The 16,647-nt window shown below is 34.2% G+C and overlaps 1 protein-coding gene across 2 annotated transcripts in view; it reads left to right on the top strand.

Annotated features, from left to right (window-relative positions):
- Nucleotides 1-16,647, top strand: part of LOC135841264 (nephrin-like) — a 1,354,679-nt gene that overhangs the window by 1,120,223 nt on the left and 217,809 nt on the right. The gene's annotated exons all lie outside the window — the stretch shown is intronic.

Below are 16,647 nucleotides of genomic sequence, written 5' to 3'. Positions count from 1 at the left end.
ATAAAATGACGATCTGTGTTTCGAAAAGAAAGAAAGTAAGACAGATGAAAAATTTATACAAGAATAATTTTTTTTCCAACTCGATGGAATTGAGAATCTTGTAAAATGAGCCTTTTGTTGTCGTAAAAGTTTACCAATTTTCCATAACATTATTAAACGCAGATATTTGCCAAATAGATTTCTCCCTCCCTTTACCCCTCTGGTGGAAAATTTTTATACACACGGTTTGTTAGGTTCGACGTCGAAGGTTTTGACAGCACTGAGTGGGTTTTTCGTATATAAATCGTATAAAGTTAAACGAGTTTTTCATTTTCACTTTTTTCTTTTTTGAAAAAAAAATCCAAGGTATATCGTATAGGATATAAAGATCGAAAGCAGCTATTTATCAAATTTAAACCGTGAATAAGAAGTGTATAAGTAAGACACCCATACGTATTACGTACGTATAAGGAGGTATATTTTTCGTCGCGAGAAATTTCGCCAATCGTATAAAGATTCAGTAACCTGCACAGGCTTATCCAGTTAGGATAAAAAAATTGATACGATGACCTAGTTTTTGCAGCCTTCGCGTGTCTTAAACGAATAAATTTAAATCAAATTCGTTTTTCTTTTTCACGGTCCCAGAGTCGATCTCACATATATAGGAATAAATTCTCCTCTGGGTTCTGGGTTTTCACGTCAGACGCTCGTAACTCTTGAAAATACATTAGAAAACTTGATTGAAATTGCCGAAATAAAATACACGTTGAAATAATACATTATTTTTTTCGATTATACTACAGAAAATATATGCGTTGAGAAGTAAGTAAGGTACACATACGCAAGAATAATAAGTAGAAAAAACACCAGCACGAATAATAATAATAACAACAAGAGCAAATTTCAGAGGTTCAGCAAAGGGAAAAAACCAATAAGTACATATCGGTTTCAATGGGGCCAATCAATGTTAAGTAAACTGTTCTCCCTCGTGAACCCTTGAGGAATAGTGAAAGGTATATACAAACTGTAGTAAAAGTACCTACTCGTACAGCGAGCAAAACAAGAGCCAAGGGGAACCTCTAGAGAAAGCGAAATGAAATTCAACTTTATTCAAACATGTTTTTAAGTATGTAGGGCAGAGAGAAAACTGAAAACTTGGGCAGAAAAAACCTATGCGGCTGAAACTCGACGAAGAATGATATTTTTATTAAATATATATTTGTGTAAGCGAAAGTGATACGGTGGTAGACTATTCCCCAAAATATTGGGCTGGTTTGGAGCTATTTTTTGATGAAAGGTGGCGAAGGGGGATTTTTCGATTTTTTCAAGAAGTCTGCGGGAAAAAAATGGCTTTAGGTGGGAATAAATTCAAAATTTTTAGAAAAATTGCAAAATTATCGTTGAGTGTAAAAAATTTAATCAGTCATCAGCGTTTTCCATACACAAGTTTTTTTTCTTACCGTTGATGAAAAATAACGAGGGGTAGAAGAAGAGGAACTAGCAACTCTAGGGAATTGTCTATGAAACAACTCCGAATAATTCCCCACTGTGAAAGCTTTATGAGCTAAAAATATTTTCTTCTTGCTTATTTGCCTATACGTAGGTACATAAGGTATTGCCTGCAAATTTTGTGCATTCATTTATAATCATCATTCGTGTTAATAAAATTGCATATCAGTTTGCCGTAAATATTGGGTTCAGGTTGTCGTTTGACTGATGTAGGGGGAAGGGTAAAAATGAAATTTAATCGCCGTTCACGATTTAACTATGAAGGCTCATACATATTTCCAGACTTTATGGTCCAGAAGAAAATATTTTTGCGGAACTTCCAACAAAATTTAAACAAATTAAAAACCGAGATCAAAGTTTTAAAAAATCGAATTTAAACTTTCAAGATAAAAAAAAGCTCAATTTTTCATTCTCAGTAGGTAATTATAAAAAATTGAAGCAGCCCTTAAGAAATTGGATTAAGAATTACAGTACTGAATAATTGTCTACTTTTTCTTTAGCAAACTGATTTTCAAAACAGGGTTTGGACATCCTTAAAGGGAGCAAAAGCTTACCACCTAGTATCTTGATCAAATTTGAACAAATGATTTCAAATAATACGTACATATAATAAGGGACGTCATCACGCGATTGTTGGTTATTCGAAAGCGCTGAATTCAAATATAAATTAATTTTTTCAAACCGACCCCTCTGAACGCTCTCTGTCCCCCTCTCTAATAGCTTTGAACGTGGATAATACGCTTTAAAGTTGAGAATGACGTGTGATGCTGAAGAAAATTGTGGGTTATAGTTCATTCTGCTTTTGGACTTCGGTCCTTTGCTTAGATTGATTCACATTCATTCAATTCAGCATGTGGATTCCTACTTTTAAACGACTTCTGGAACTCATGAGAGAAAAACAAACTTACCTGATTTCCTAGTTGGTCTCCGCTGTTTATGTAAGTGCTACACTCCCTTCTTACGGATGTATTTCAGGTGGGGGGATTGGGAGAAATGTTTTAAAAAAAATATGATATGAGGAAATATCAGGGATGTTCCGTAAATTTACACATGTAAATTTACCTTTATTTTACACGTAAAATTACGTAAATTTACACGTGTAAAAAAACTCCCTTTTTTTTACACAGTGTAAATTTACACTTTTGCCAAAAAAAATGTGAAAAAACATGAAAAATCGAAAAATCAAATGTTGTATACATTATTATTAGTGTTATGAATCTTAGAATCTTGAATAAATGATAATGATAAATGATAATGCTATGCATGCATTATGCTAAGTCTAAACCTTGTCTGAGTCTGAACTAGAATAAAAAATTGTCATCTTCTTTGATTTTAGATAGGGATAGGCCTATATAATGTGATAATGCGGACTCCGGACAAATTTACCAGGTTTTTAATTAGTTTAACTTTATTTTATACTCATTTATAGAGTGTTAATAACTCAAAATGTTCTTAAATTCGTTCACAATCTTCACATTATCACTGTTATCAACATTTATTCCTAATTTCTGATTGGTTGAATTATTTTACACATATTTGGCGTAAGTTTACACAAAAAGTGTAAATTTACACGTTTTTTGTGTAAATGTAAAAAAAGTTATTTTACGTGTAAAGGAACATCCCTGGGAAATATACCTTCATCGCCTTAGTGATGGTTAAACTAATTTATATCCCTACCAATACTGAAAGTATGCTGATGTGAGAACTCTATTTATAGATCCGTGGCTCGTAGCTCGAAGGCTGGTGCATCAGATCTCTGACCAGCAGCTTTACTTACTTTCAGCTACTCGCGATAGCTGGTTCTCTGTCAACTTATAGATGTATAGACAGCAGCGCCTTTCCACTCCGCCCCTCTTTCCTGTCTTAGCCCACTTTATCAAGTGGATAACTTGTGCTGACAACATGGTTTTTATTCTAATTATGTTTAATTATCGCGATACATTGCATATTCTCCAATCCTGCTGGCCATTGGAGAATATGTCTCATCGAATAGGTACTTTGTGTAATACATTTTTGTTGACATTGACTACATTGTTGGGAACACCCTCAAAAGAGGCAGAAAAAGCGTACAGTGTTATGAGTAAGTAATTACTCCATCGCTAAACTAACAATTAATAAGCTTGCACTTATCATTATTGTTAAAATTATTATTCTAGTAATTAATGCGAGTTGTAAGGTAGAAGCCAGAGCTTGTATCTATTTTATACTTGATTAACCCTTAAAGTATACTTTCTGATTGTTCTTTAATATCAATAAATCACATAACTAACACTTATGTCGAATGTGTGTATTGAGTTGGTACTTTAGGATGATTAATGTGAAGAGTAGATGGTAGTTATTGAAACCTCTCCTATTATCTGAGCTATCCATGGCAAGGTACGAGTAATTATTCCTTCCCTAAGGAATAATTATTGACTCAACTACGTAAATAGGAATTATAAGAATTTCCCTCCATCCCAGTTATTACTAATTTCACTCTATCAAATTGTGGTTTAGTTCATTCTGCTCTTGGACTTCAACCCTTTGCTTAGATTGATTCATATTCATTCAATTTAGCATGTGGATTCCTACTTTCATATGACTTCGGGAACTCGTGAGAGAAAAACAAACTTACCTGATTTCCTGGCTTACTCTCCACTGTACATTAGTTTTAGTAGTGCTGCATTGCTTCTGGCGCATTCATTCTCATTCCAGGTGGGGGTGGAACAGTGGAGAAATGTTTGGAAAAAAATTGTGGGTTACCTATAAGGTGCACCGGTGGAAGTTGGAATTTGGGGTAAGTTAGAAAACTTGCTCTAGCGCCTAGAGATTTATATCTGGCGAAGTGCCACTAAAGGTGACTTGAGGGTACTACCCCTACTTCATCACGGCATAAAAATTTTCGCTATTCAGTTTCATTTTAGATGTGTTTGGTTCAATTGTATTTTGTTGTTGTTTTGAACTTGTTTTGAATCTGGTCTAAAATACAGACTTTCTATTTCTTAGTTTTTCGCATATAGCGGACGAACCGTGCGTCCTAGTGAAAATCTGATGAGAGTGATCTCAAAGAGAATTAAATTCTCTACAATTTTGTTCCCGTGCAATTTTTCTAGGACGCTCCGTTTGTGATCTACGCCTCTGCAAAGTTTAGCCTGTTCTAACTTCCCCCAATTGGGGAAAGTCAGAACAGTTTATATTTTATTCCACTGAGCGAAAGCTACTGTGTCAATCGCGCTCAAATTTTCGCCATAGGTTAAGAACCCTTATGGGAACCTACATAATAAATTTGATCCATATTGGTTCATTAGAAGGGGAGTAACAGCTGGTCAAAGTTGAAATTGTGAAAAATCATTCAGACTTGCCCCGGTGCACCTTATACCTATTCATTCAATTTAGCATGTGGATTCCAACTTTTATATGACTTCTGGAACTCGTGAGAGAAAAACAAACTTACCTGATTTCTCAGGCTGCTCTCTAGCTGTCTTCTAGGTATCGCATTGGGATATCATTATTTAGGCTTGGCAGGCAGGCTTATGCCAAAGCAATTTCAACATAAGGGTAATCAGCAAGTACAGTTTATAAAAACCAAAATCAAGACTGTTTTGGAATTTTTTTTTTATTTTTTTTTTATTCATGTACAAATAAGTAGGTATGAATGATTTTATTTAGTTGAATGTTCTCAATTTAATTTTAATAAAAGTAGTAGGTCTAGGTTTTGTACATTCTACTTTATAAAGTACATACATATAAACAAGATCAAGAAATGAAAAATCAGCTTCAAGTTCACTTATTTGAAAGCAAACTTGGTAACTAATGCAACCATCAATCAACCAATATGGTGAATGGTGATAGCAAATGCAAAAACCATCTTGCAATCAGCGAAGATGGCTTGTTGTTTTCATGATAGTAGTGGAATCGAGCCCAACCTACCATGCACTGAAATGGACCTGTTGCTTTTTAAAGCAGTTTTTCGTCAATAACTTCTTTCAACAGTGATACTATGAAAATTCTGTAACAAGAAGATCGGAAGAGAATAAAATTCATAATCGACTGATGTACTCATTGTTTCATTTTAATCAATTTAATATTCATAATAGGGAACATGTGTAAAATGATTGCTGGGGATGTAGCGATTATTTTCATATAAATTATAAAAAACTGTGTATTGTTGGAAAGAGCATAAAAAACGCTACATTTTGAACGTTATAAGTCAGTACAAGTTTCAAGTTATCTGTCACATTCTTGAGAACATCTTTCATTGAAAATTTGAATTCAATTATTTCAAATAGGTATGTGCTATAATAAGTGACTTAACACTCATAATTTTCAAAAGGTAGCATTTTTTATGTTCTCGCGTATATAATTATTTTAAGACTTTGCATGATGCCTAATTTATGTAAATGAAAATACATACTTAATTGCTACAATAATTATGATAGTAGAAATCCCCCAACAATTGCTGTAAGTATAAATTTTTCCTATTTATATCATTCTCATTCGATAGAATGATTAATTTTCTTTCAACTATGCTGAAGAAGACTTTTACACAATATACCCCATAAAAAGATATTAATAAAAAAGGAACCTCAAAAACGTACATTTCACCATAACAACAATAATGTGTTTTTTGAGCCTGATGATCGCAAAAATGCGACGTTGCCGTTAGCAGCAGTTCTGGCCTAATCGGATGCGTTAGTTTAGAAATTACTTAGGTACTTCAATGAATTCGGATAGCTATCTCCGCTTTTGCTTGACCAATGTTGAGTCCATTAGAATTTTTACATTGAACTTTTTAAAATGTTTTTAAACTTGGAGAATAAACTTCATGAGAAGGATCAACTTCAGCATCACTGAGATAACATTTGGTTCACTGAAAGAGACTGCCATCATACAATAATTTTCAACGATATTTTGAGCTGTCAAAGTGAATTTTTTAATTTTTGGTGAATTTCTAAAATTGAAAAAAGTACCCTGATCGGTATCTTGATTTTGAACAAAAAGAAAAACCTGTATCATTGGTTACTTACAATTCGAAAATTGTTAGTTTACAAATTAATGTGGGGAATTTTAATATTTTATTTTCAAATTGCTCCTCTTTATGTAGTAATATCTCCGCTTTTGCTTGGGCAATTTCCAGTCCATCAGAATTTTTTCATTGAACTTTTTAAAATGTTTTCAAACTTGGTAAATCTTAGCAGGGTTACTTTTTTTTTTTAATTTTGGGAAAATTAAAAAACAGGAAATTATTTTCTTATAAAATTCGACAACCCTAGAAGGTGGAAGGCATAAAAAAGCGAATTTCATGAGAAGGATTACCTTCAGCATCATTGAGATAAAATTTGGTTGTACTGAAAGACCATGCCATTGTACAATTTTCAACAACATTTTGAACTTTCGAAGTGTATTTTAAATTGGCAAATTTCTGAAATTGAAGAAAGTACCCTCGTTGGTATCTTGATTTTTAACAAAGAGAAAAACCGGTATTATTGATTACTTACAATTCGACAATTTGTTTATGCATTTTTATTCAGATCATCTATTTACTTATGGTGACATGATTTTAGTAATTTTCTTCACACAATTCTGTACAAATGTTGACCATCTGGATATGTCACTTTTCAATCATGCCAACACACCGGTTGAATTTGATAATGCATAAACTGGTGATACTTACTTTGAGTTGGCTGAATACACAAACAATCAACCAGAGACAATTATGCTGCTTGTAGTTCTAACTCTGGAATTATTGTAACTACAAATGTGCTACTACAGGCAGCTTTAGTTTTAGAAATAACAAATTGACAATCAATGTTGCCTGACCGGCCTTCTGGCCTCAAATAAACAACTGCAGTGTGGGCTGCGATTGAAGCATTGCAAAATCCAATGATTTATGTTTCAACAGGTTCATCAAACTTAGAATATCTGCATCTCAGGCTAAACTGCTTAAAATCTGACAAATCAGCATAGTATTCTTGAAAGAAAGTTCTGGTCTTTGCTGCCAATACATTATCCCATTTATAGTGTCTGTTGCAACTGGAAACGGCAAAATTGCCTGTGCTCGTCCATTCTCCATTATCACTTTGAAAAAAAATTACTTACTATAGAGTTTTCTTTCGTCCCAGAATTCATCCAGCTGTTGAAAAAGTTTTTGAAATTTTCATCGACTACATAATTCATCCCAATTTGCAATCCCAAGGTTCTTAAGGTGGGATGTAAAGTAGTGACGTGCCCCAATGAAATTAGTTGTATCCTGCAACTCCTCAATGTTTGGGTGAATTCAAAAATTTTTTATCCTTGCTCTTAAAAGTGTTCTTTTGTCAACTGCAACGGTGAAGCATGGATCTTTGGTGGACTATCCTCCTCAATTGAAGTGAAGTTGTACAATTTCCTTATGTGTGGTGATTAGGGTGGTCCTTATTTTTGAAGTTGGGATTTTTCCGCTTCCACCCCCTTAAGTGGTGACCTCGGGTGAGAAAATAATTCCCTATTTTTTATTTTTTCCATTTTCGAAAAATTCGGGCTGCGGTGGGCCCCTCAATTTTCAAAAATTTGAAAAAAACCTAATTCAAAGAAAAATTTTTGAAATTTCAAAATTTCGAGTTCTATCATTTCTAGAAGGTCCTTTTTGAGTAAAAAATCCTCTCATGGTGATTTTAGCCCCCTCCCATGAAAACCAAGCTGACCCCCCAGAATAACTGAAATTCGTATATCATGACGTGAGATGTCCTAAAATTGGTTGTTTGTATTCTAGATTTTCTGGTGGGGTCAGCTTGGTTTTCATAGGAAGGGGCTAAAATCGTCATGAGAGTCTATTTTGCTCAAAAAGGACCTTTTAGAGACGATGGAACTCGAAATTTTAAGATTTTAAAAATTTTTCTTTGAATTACTTAGGTTTTTTTCAAATTTTTGAAAATTGAGGGGCCCACCGCAGCCCAAATTTTTCGAAAATAGAAAAAATAAAAAATAGGGAATTATTTTCTCACCCGAGGTCACCACTTTAGGGGGTGGGAGCGGAAAAAATCTCACTTTTTTTTTGCCATGTAGTTAAGGACCAGTGGACCACCCTAGTGGTGATAGCAACGTGCATGCTTGATCTTATCCCCAGTGAATAACATATAAAAATTCTACTAGTCGTCAACATCGTCATTTACCAGTGCAGTTTCACTATCAGGATGAACCCTGTCATTGCCAGAATGCATCCATGGTTTCAGGAAATTGCTGAAGTCTATCATAAGTTTTTCAATTTGTAGCCAATCAATGAACAGTATTTTGGAAGGACCAATCTGTGAATAATGTTTAACATTGCTAGATGAAAGATTTTAGTAGATTGATTACCTAATTAATTACCTATAATATTATGTTTTTATTATTTATTTTAAATATAGTTCAAAGCCAGGGATGGAAATAAGCTAACTGAAAGCTGAATCATAAAACCTGAAAGCCGAGGAGCTGAGGAAGTTTGGGGGTTTTCAAAGCTAAAAGCTTGCCAAAAGCGTTATTTATTCAGCTTTCTTTCAGCATTTTTGCAAATCCATTATTCTGATTTCTTACTATTTGCAGTTTTGGCTATCTGTATCTTATCTGTAATCAAATTTACAAAAAAAAATTGAAAAAAAAACAACAAAAAGCAAAAACTCTTTTGCAATCAGCTAATAGCTGATGGCTTGTCTGTAATTCATGTCCAATTTGGTATTCCTATGTTCTTAAGGTAGGATGCAAAGTGGTGACATGCCCTTATGAAATTAGTTGCGTATCCTGCAATTACTCAATATATTTGATAAAATATTATTTATGGCCAATGAGATCATAAGTAGGTATCTTTTTGGTTGTTTATTATATTGTAACATCAACTATCAATCACAATGGGGATTCACACCTAGAGTAATTGACAGATGACCTGTTTCCCTAAACTGATCTGAATCAATTACTAACCCGGGCGATGGGCTCGCAGAGAGAGAAACAACAAATAACAGATTATCAAAATAAAGAAAGGTGTGTCAGTGTACATATGTACACTTTCAACACATTATATTAGGTGGTAATAATCAACAATCAACATTAAACATTACACCAAATAAACACTTAATTCTCTAACTTAAACTCACAGTACCTTTTAACGTGTCAATTCACAACTCTTGTCATTGTAGAACTGTGACAAGGTCAAGTTGCTAATTAGGCTAGTTAGCCAAATCCCACCTTGACCAGGCCTTTTTTTTTGCGGGTTCCCCAGTCCCAACGTCTCGTGGGTGGGGCTAGTTTATTGTGGAATATGGGGGTGCAATAACTTACCCGGAGGTTCCTTATCACTATATACCTGTAACATAACACAACTAGTCAACTTAATCTTAACTTACTTAATTGTAATTTGTAATAATTAATAATATGTGTTGATCCAGCCCTGTTCCAAAGTTGTTGTTACTCTCAGGGTTGCGGAACGATACCAATACCAAAAAATCAATACTGGCAAAACCACCTAATTTTTGAAAAAAATTGAAAAACTTGCAAACCAATACCAATAAGTTGACAAATGAAAAACCAATTTACAAAATACCGATTAGATTTTCAAAATTGGTACAAATACCAAAAACCGATACAAAAATTATTTCAAAATCTGTATTTCAGTATTAATTTTTTCAGATTTCTGCAAATGAACAATTCCAAAAATAAACAAAATGAGTTCATTTATTTCAACGATCACATTTCTTTGTTGTTTCTCTCTCATTTTAAACTCAATTAAGCGTTTACACTTCTTACTCTTTCAATTTTTGAATTTTTAGGCAAAATGTGCTGTAATTAGCATGTGTTTTGAAATTTTCAATTTGGTTAACTTACAGCTTACAATTGGCAGCATGGTGTTTGCTCATAGACTTTCTCAGCTCTCCACAGCTCTTGGACTACGCTTTCCAAAAATCTTCTGTGAGCAGGGTTTTGAAACCCTCACCACATCTATTATTACCTTTAAGTATATTATTTACGGTAAAGGGTTGTATTCGTGTATGTTGGTAGTTGTTTCAAGGCATATCCTAGTCTAACATACAGTGTGATTCAGATAAGACCTGAAAAATTAAAACCACATAAATTTTATTCTACTCGTCAAATTAAGAAAAAAATTCATTTGCAAAAATTTTGAAAAACCAACCCTTAATGAGATATTTGCAATTAAAGTTGTGTAAAATATGGTAACACTGCATTTAAATTTTGCCTATGTGTTACGCATTGTTACATAGCTAAAATCAGAGTGTTATCAAAAAGTGTTCCTTCTGTTATGCTCTTTTACTTTGATTTGAAGTGCAATCATTTGTCAACCAGCAATTTCTTTTGTGTAATTTACTGTGACAAATTTTGCGATGTTGCCAAAGTGAGCATATTGGTTGAGATAAATCATGTTTTATTGAGGACGAATAGCATGTTGTTTTTTTTCAAGTATTTGAAATTGAAAATCGAGTCCAGGAAACCTTTTAAAGTCATTAGTTCACAAAAATTTGAGAGTTTGTCAAAATTGAAAAATTTGATAATTCAGCATCCAGTGGACCAAAAAAGAGAAAATATACTTTAAGAGTGTTGAATGAGAAGTATGTACCTACTACCGCATTAATTAATAAAATTTGAAAAATAAATTTAATTCAACTTCAAGTTTTGATTGTTTTTCGTGTAAGAAAACATATTTCTGACTTCAAAACACCCAGTTATGGACCAAAACAGAAAAGAATGATACTCTACATTTCTGAGATCTCACTTCACTTTTTCCACCACCGCCCCCCTCAAAAATTTTCAATAGAGGCGCCGAAATGGCCAATTTTAAGAAAACAGCTGGCCCCCTTTAAAGGTCAATAACCCCGAAATGAAGAGGTTTTGGTCCATGGCGTACACAACATTTTTTACTCCTATTCGTGAGTAGAATACGTGGTTTTAATTGTTTAGGTCATATCTGAATCACCCTGTATTTTGGTTGGTCAAGGAAGTGGGGTGGGTTAAATTTTTTTGGTTTCAATATTTTTTTTAAAGGCACCCAACAATGTTTCATCCAAATTTCAAAAATCCGACGACAGAGGCATTTTACCAATTTCACACAGGAATACCCTTTAATTCTAATGGTAATTTCGGTATTGAGAATCAATCAGAAAAGTGAATTGTGAATATGAGACAAGGAGTTCGAAAGCCTCTAAGGGCCAATTTCAAGATTTTCACTTTTTTTGTGTGGGTGTGTTCTCTCGAAATGTCATTCAACTCACTTTCAATAGCTTTTTTGAACTTTTCGAACTATAGAGGAAAAAAGCAAAACTCGTCGACCTAACCTGCTTCCATGTTACTTCAATACATATAATCTACACAAGGCCAAAAAGAACACAGACGTTAGTGTACTTTACTAAATATATATACTTACCTAACATACGAGTAAGTTAGATACTGGTGGTACGTGGCATGGCAGAGCAGCCATTGTACTATAATCAACAGATACGAGCACCGAGAGGGTAGGTCGTAGCTACGAAATGGCGGAGGTTACAGTCTCGGCCTCGGCCTTTAACTCTTTAATTCGAAATTTATCTTTCACAACTGTAATTAACTTTGCGAAAGTTAAAGGGTAAAAGTTGAGGATGAGAATATTTAGATGATTTATGAGCGTTATACGCGTTGTGCGTTGCTCGCGTCGCCTTACTTATATAGCACCTAGTCACCTACCTTGCCTTTTCAGAATACGATGAGTATATGGTTTAGTTTACTTTATACCTACTTCGTGAACTGCGGAGAAAGTCAGGTGTAGGATGAGGGAGGGGAAGAGAGGGAGGTTAAATTATTTATTATATTTAGTGGAAAACAACAATTAAAATTTTTTGTTTAACCTGTTAGAGAACTCGGTACCTCTAGCTAGCTAGAGGTTCGTACTCATGATAAATCATCAACGTTTTAATTACGAGTATTTCAATCTCACAGAACAGAGATGAAGGAGTGACGTGCCCTGGCATCTACGAGAGATACTCGTCGAAGAAAATTAAATAAAAAAGTTTTTTTTTCGTAAGTGTTATGTCGTGTCTCCGCGGAAAATCTAAATAATTTATCAGTCTACGTCTGTGCTGCGAAATCCTGCTGTATCCATCTCGGTCTCTCGGTGTTATATTCGCATAGTGCAATATAATAATTTGAATATTCATTCGAGCCATGGGAGAATCGACGTCGACGTCGTCGTCGTCGTGGTATCCTACCAGACTGTAATTGTAGTCACAGTTGAGCTGCATAGGAGCTGTACGCGATGATGTTAATTCAAAAACAATGTAAATTACGTTTTGAACGCGTGTTGCGGCTGATGGCAGGTTTTACGATTTGCAAAGCGAGATGTACTACTGTTGGCGTCGTGGCTGAATATTATGATGAAGAAGCGTCTAGCCTTATTAATATACGATTAAATGTCGCTGTGTAGTTAGCTGCTGCGGTCGTCGTCGTCGGTGAAGGCGTGATTTTGCAGCTGCTTAAATGTAGTTATACTACGATACGATGGGATAGGATGAGTTGAAAGTATACGCAAATATTTGCCAGCATTGCTGAGCGTGTAATTATGTGCGGGTTTGAAAGTGGAAATATTTGGTCGGTTGGTGTTTTAAACCAGACCTTGCTCCATGTTTTTGGTTTAATTCGCGTTATTGTCGCGGATTACAGAAGTGAAATGACCTGGCCACGACCTATGATGGTTATTTTCGCTGCGTGAAGTGTTTCAATGTGTAGGTAAATGTTCACGTGGATTGTGGATAGCATTAGGAGGTGTTTGTCTTCGATTTGAAAGAAAACGAAGTTTATGGAAAGAGCATGTTGGGAACCTCTCAAATCAAAATTTCAAATGATCGAGGCAAATTTTCAATAAATTACAAAATTTATTCAATTTTCTGCGATATTACTATCAGGGTGTCTGCCGTCACAAAAAAGGCACAAAAGCGCGAAAACAGTGTAGAAACTTCCAAAAAAAAAAAAAAAAAAAAAAAAAAAATGTCTTCCCTGTTACCATTTTCCTGATCCTGTGAATTATTCAAAACAATTTCAAGAACTCGCTAAGAATGGGATCAAAATCAGTTTGTTACAGATGCTTTTTTAAAAATTGAATTTTCTTTTACTATTACGACGCAAAATGTGAGAAAATTATGGGAAAATTTGCCATTCTAAATGAATTTTGTATCTTTTTCACTGAGTATTTTAGAAGCCACTTTTTGAAATTCAATTTCTGTTGGCGAATTCAGCACTTGGTTGTTGAAGTTGTAAAAAAGATGTCCAATTCATCCGAAATTGCCAAGTTTTCTTTTGCCCTTGCTTCGCTTGGGTAACTTGGCTTTTTTCAAATTTTCTGAAAAATATTGTTCAAAAACAATGAAATAGTTTTACAAAATCTTGAGTAAGGAAGAAAGGATAAAATTTTGCAGGTCATTGCATCGAATTTTTTTCAATCCAAGGAAGTTGTCCATAAAATCACAAAAATTTCTTGACTCTGGATTTCAATGAACTGTACGAACCTTGTTACATGTTGCTTGAAATTTTTTTGAACATTTTCTCGTTCGTTTGAATGAAATGGTAATCTTGAAATTTGATATATGTACCTTCATAGAGAAAAATATCAAAAAAATCTTCTACATATTTCGTCGAGGAGCCCGCATAAGGATCTATTGCACTCCCCCCCCCCGGCCATACTTACAAAATGGTGGTCATTTTGATTGACAGGTCAGCTGAAATCGCAGATTTTGCGTTCCAACGTATGACTTGCACGAAATTTTTCAAACCCAGTATAGATAGTTCGAAAGATCAGGCAAAAATTTATCACCTGTCAAAATTTCAAGTGCTAAAGTGCCTTTTTCGATTTATTTTGGCGAATTTTTAGAAATCAAATTTACGCCAAAAATGGGGCAAAAATCAAAATTTTACCAAATTGACCAAGAAATCTGAAATTTGGGATAAGCCCTATTTTCGACATGCCAAATCGATTGGAAGCCGTTTTAAACCGTTTTGAGCAGTTCTGGAGCCTCCAGCAGATTTTTGAAACTCGAAATTCCCACAAAATTTCATCAAATGGGGATGGAAAGCCGAAATTTATTCTGCGAACTAATTTCAATTACGTTACGAAGTCGACGACAGGTGGATTTCAAGTTGTTTTGGAGTCTCCAGCGACTTTTTGAAAATTCCTGGAGCCTCCAGTAGATTTTTCAAATTTCAAATTTCCCTTTGAAGAATTGATTTCTTTTTTTTTTGGGGGGGGGGGGGCTAAAAGTACATTTTACGACATTGACGCAGTACAAAATCTCACATTTCGAATTAACACGAGCACGAGCATATTCAATATCAGCTTTGTTGGATTCTTTAATAATATGTACTACATTATTATATTAAAATATGCGCTGGTGCTATCTAGGTAAAATATTATGTACAATAATCTAAACGACATGACACAGGGATACCTACTCAATATTTCGTGAGAATGTGATAACATCAATTTTCGCCAACCATGTTTCTCCAGAAGGAGTTGAAATCAATTTTAGCATCTAAAAATCGAGTTGTGACTACTGCTCGATCTATTCAACAGATTTATCCACATTTGAGCTGATTTTCAAGCAGACACCTCTGGTGTGTGTTTTTTTTTGGCTAACATATTTTTAAAGACAATCTGGAAATAGGCTCAAATGTGGAGTAACTCTTGAAACAGGTCGAGAATAAGCCACAACTCGATTTTTAACTCTACACGTTTATTTCCACGCCTTTTGGAAAAATTGTAAAATCCTGGAGAAATTGAAAATTGCACCGGAGGCTTCAGAATGGCTAAAAAAAGTGTGAATTTTGGTTCAGCAGAGTTGATATATTCAGCTGACATTAAAACTGGTAATTTTTACGATGACTTTGTCCTTATTTTCAATTTTAGTCCTGAAAATGTTCTTTTTTTTCAGAAAGTCATTTTTGAGTCCTTAATTTTCATGATTTCCCTGAAAGAAAAAAATTTATTATTCATAAAAAAATTGTAAAAAAAGTGAAAAATTGTGGCGATGTTTTTCATTTTTGATGGGTCTACCATGAGTGGTTGCCTAAGCTGTGAAAATGTCCATATGAAGAGTGATATTCCAAAACTCGCTTTGTCCATTTTCACAACTTTTCAGGAGAGAGGAAAAACAGTTTCCCTTTAAACGGGTAAATTGGCTTTTTAGGCGAGTTTAGCACTTTATTTGGGTGGATTTATGATGTAGGAGTGTAGGTATACCTACATTTCATCCACTAAATACTGCTGAAAAAAATTTCAATAACAATGGACAAAGCGCGTTTTGGAACATTATTTTTTTTTTAATTTTTAGTGAATTGGCTATTTAGGTGCGTTTAACACCTCATTTTGGTAGGTTGATGATGTAGGAATGTGAGTTAATACTTCATCTACCAGGTACCACTGAAAACCCAACTTTGACAAAAATGGACAAAGCGAGTTTTGGAATATCACTCTTCATATTAAGTATTAGAAATCGCCGAAATCGGTAATTTTAAGGTGCTTTTTTGCTTAAAAATGGTACTTGACGTCCTTTTTTTTGTACTAAAATTCAATTAATGATACTTGTAACCTTACCTAGTTTCATGACTCATTTCTTTTATTGTTCCTAAATACACATAAGTAACTAGGAGAGTATTCACTTTTTTTAAGCACACCTAAACATGGTCAATAGATAAATATTGAATTTTCAAAAAATCAATTTATGCAGCTGAAATTTTAGCTATGGGAGTTTCAGACTCTGCTTATTCCAATTGATATTACCAAAAACAGGTGAGAACTCCCTCAGTTTTTCAAAAAAAAAGAAAAAAAAAGATAGCTCACTGTATTTTAATTTTGTTTACTATGAATAGAGATATAGGTATATCTGCGAGATTTTTAACTAATTTGTGTTGTTTTCTGGGATATTTTTCAAAAAGTTTTGCCAATAACTGAAAACAGATTTTTAATGGGGTGGATCGCAAAAGAAAATGTGGTTGGATTTTGTCTATATCCAGTGAAGACATTTATTTCGAGTTGAAAGCCACTCAGAAATTTTTGTAGCTGTGGAGGTGCCTCTCGAGGGGAAATATGGGTTCTCAAAGAGGGAACATTTCCTTAAAAAGTCGAAGTATTTTCGATCCAGCCCCTACCTAACCTGCTTTAAGAAAAATGACCGAGTCTCAAACAGTATTATTTGAGAT

This window comes from Planococcus citri, chromosome 3, assembly GCF_950023065.1.
Source record: "Planococcus citri chromosome 3, ihPlaCitr1.1, whole genome shotgun sequence".
Taxonomy (NCBI): Eukaryota; Metazoa; Arthropoda; class Insecta; order Hemiptera; family Pseudococcidae; genus Planococcus; species Planococcus citri.
The sequence above is the reverse complement of the archived record's forward strand: the minus strand, read 5'-3'. Positions and strand labels throughout refer to the sequence as shown.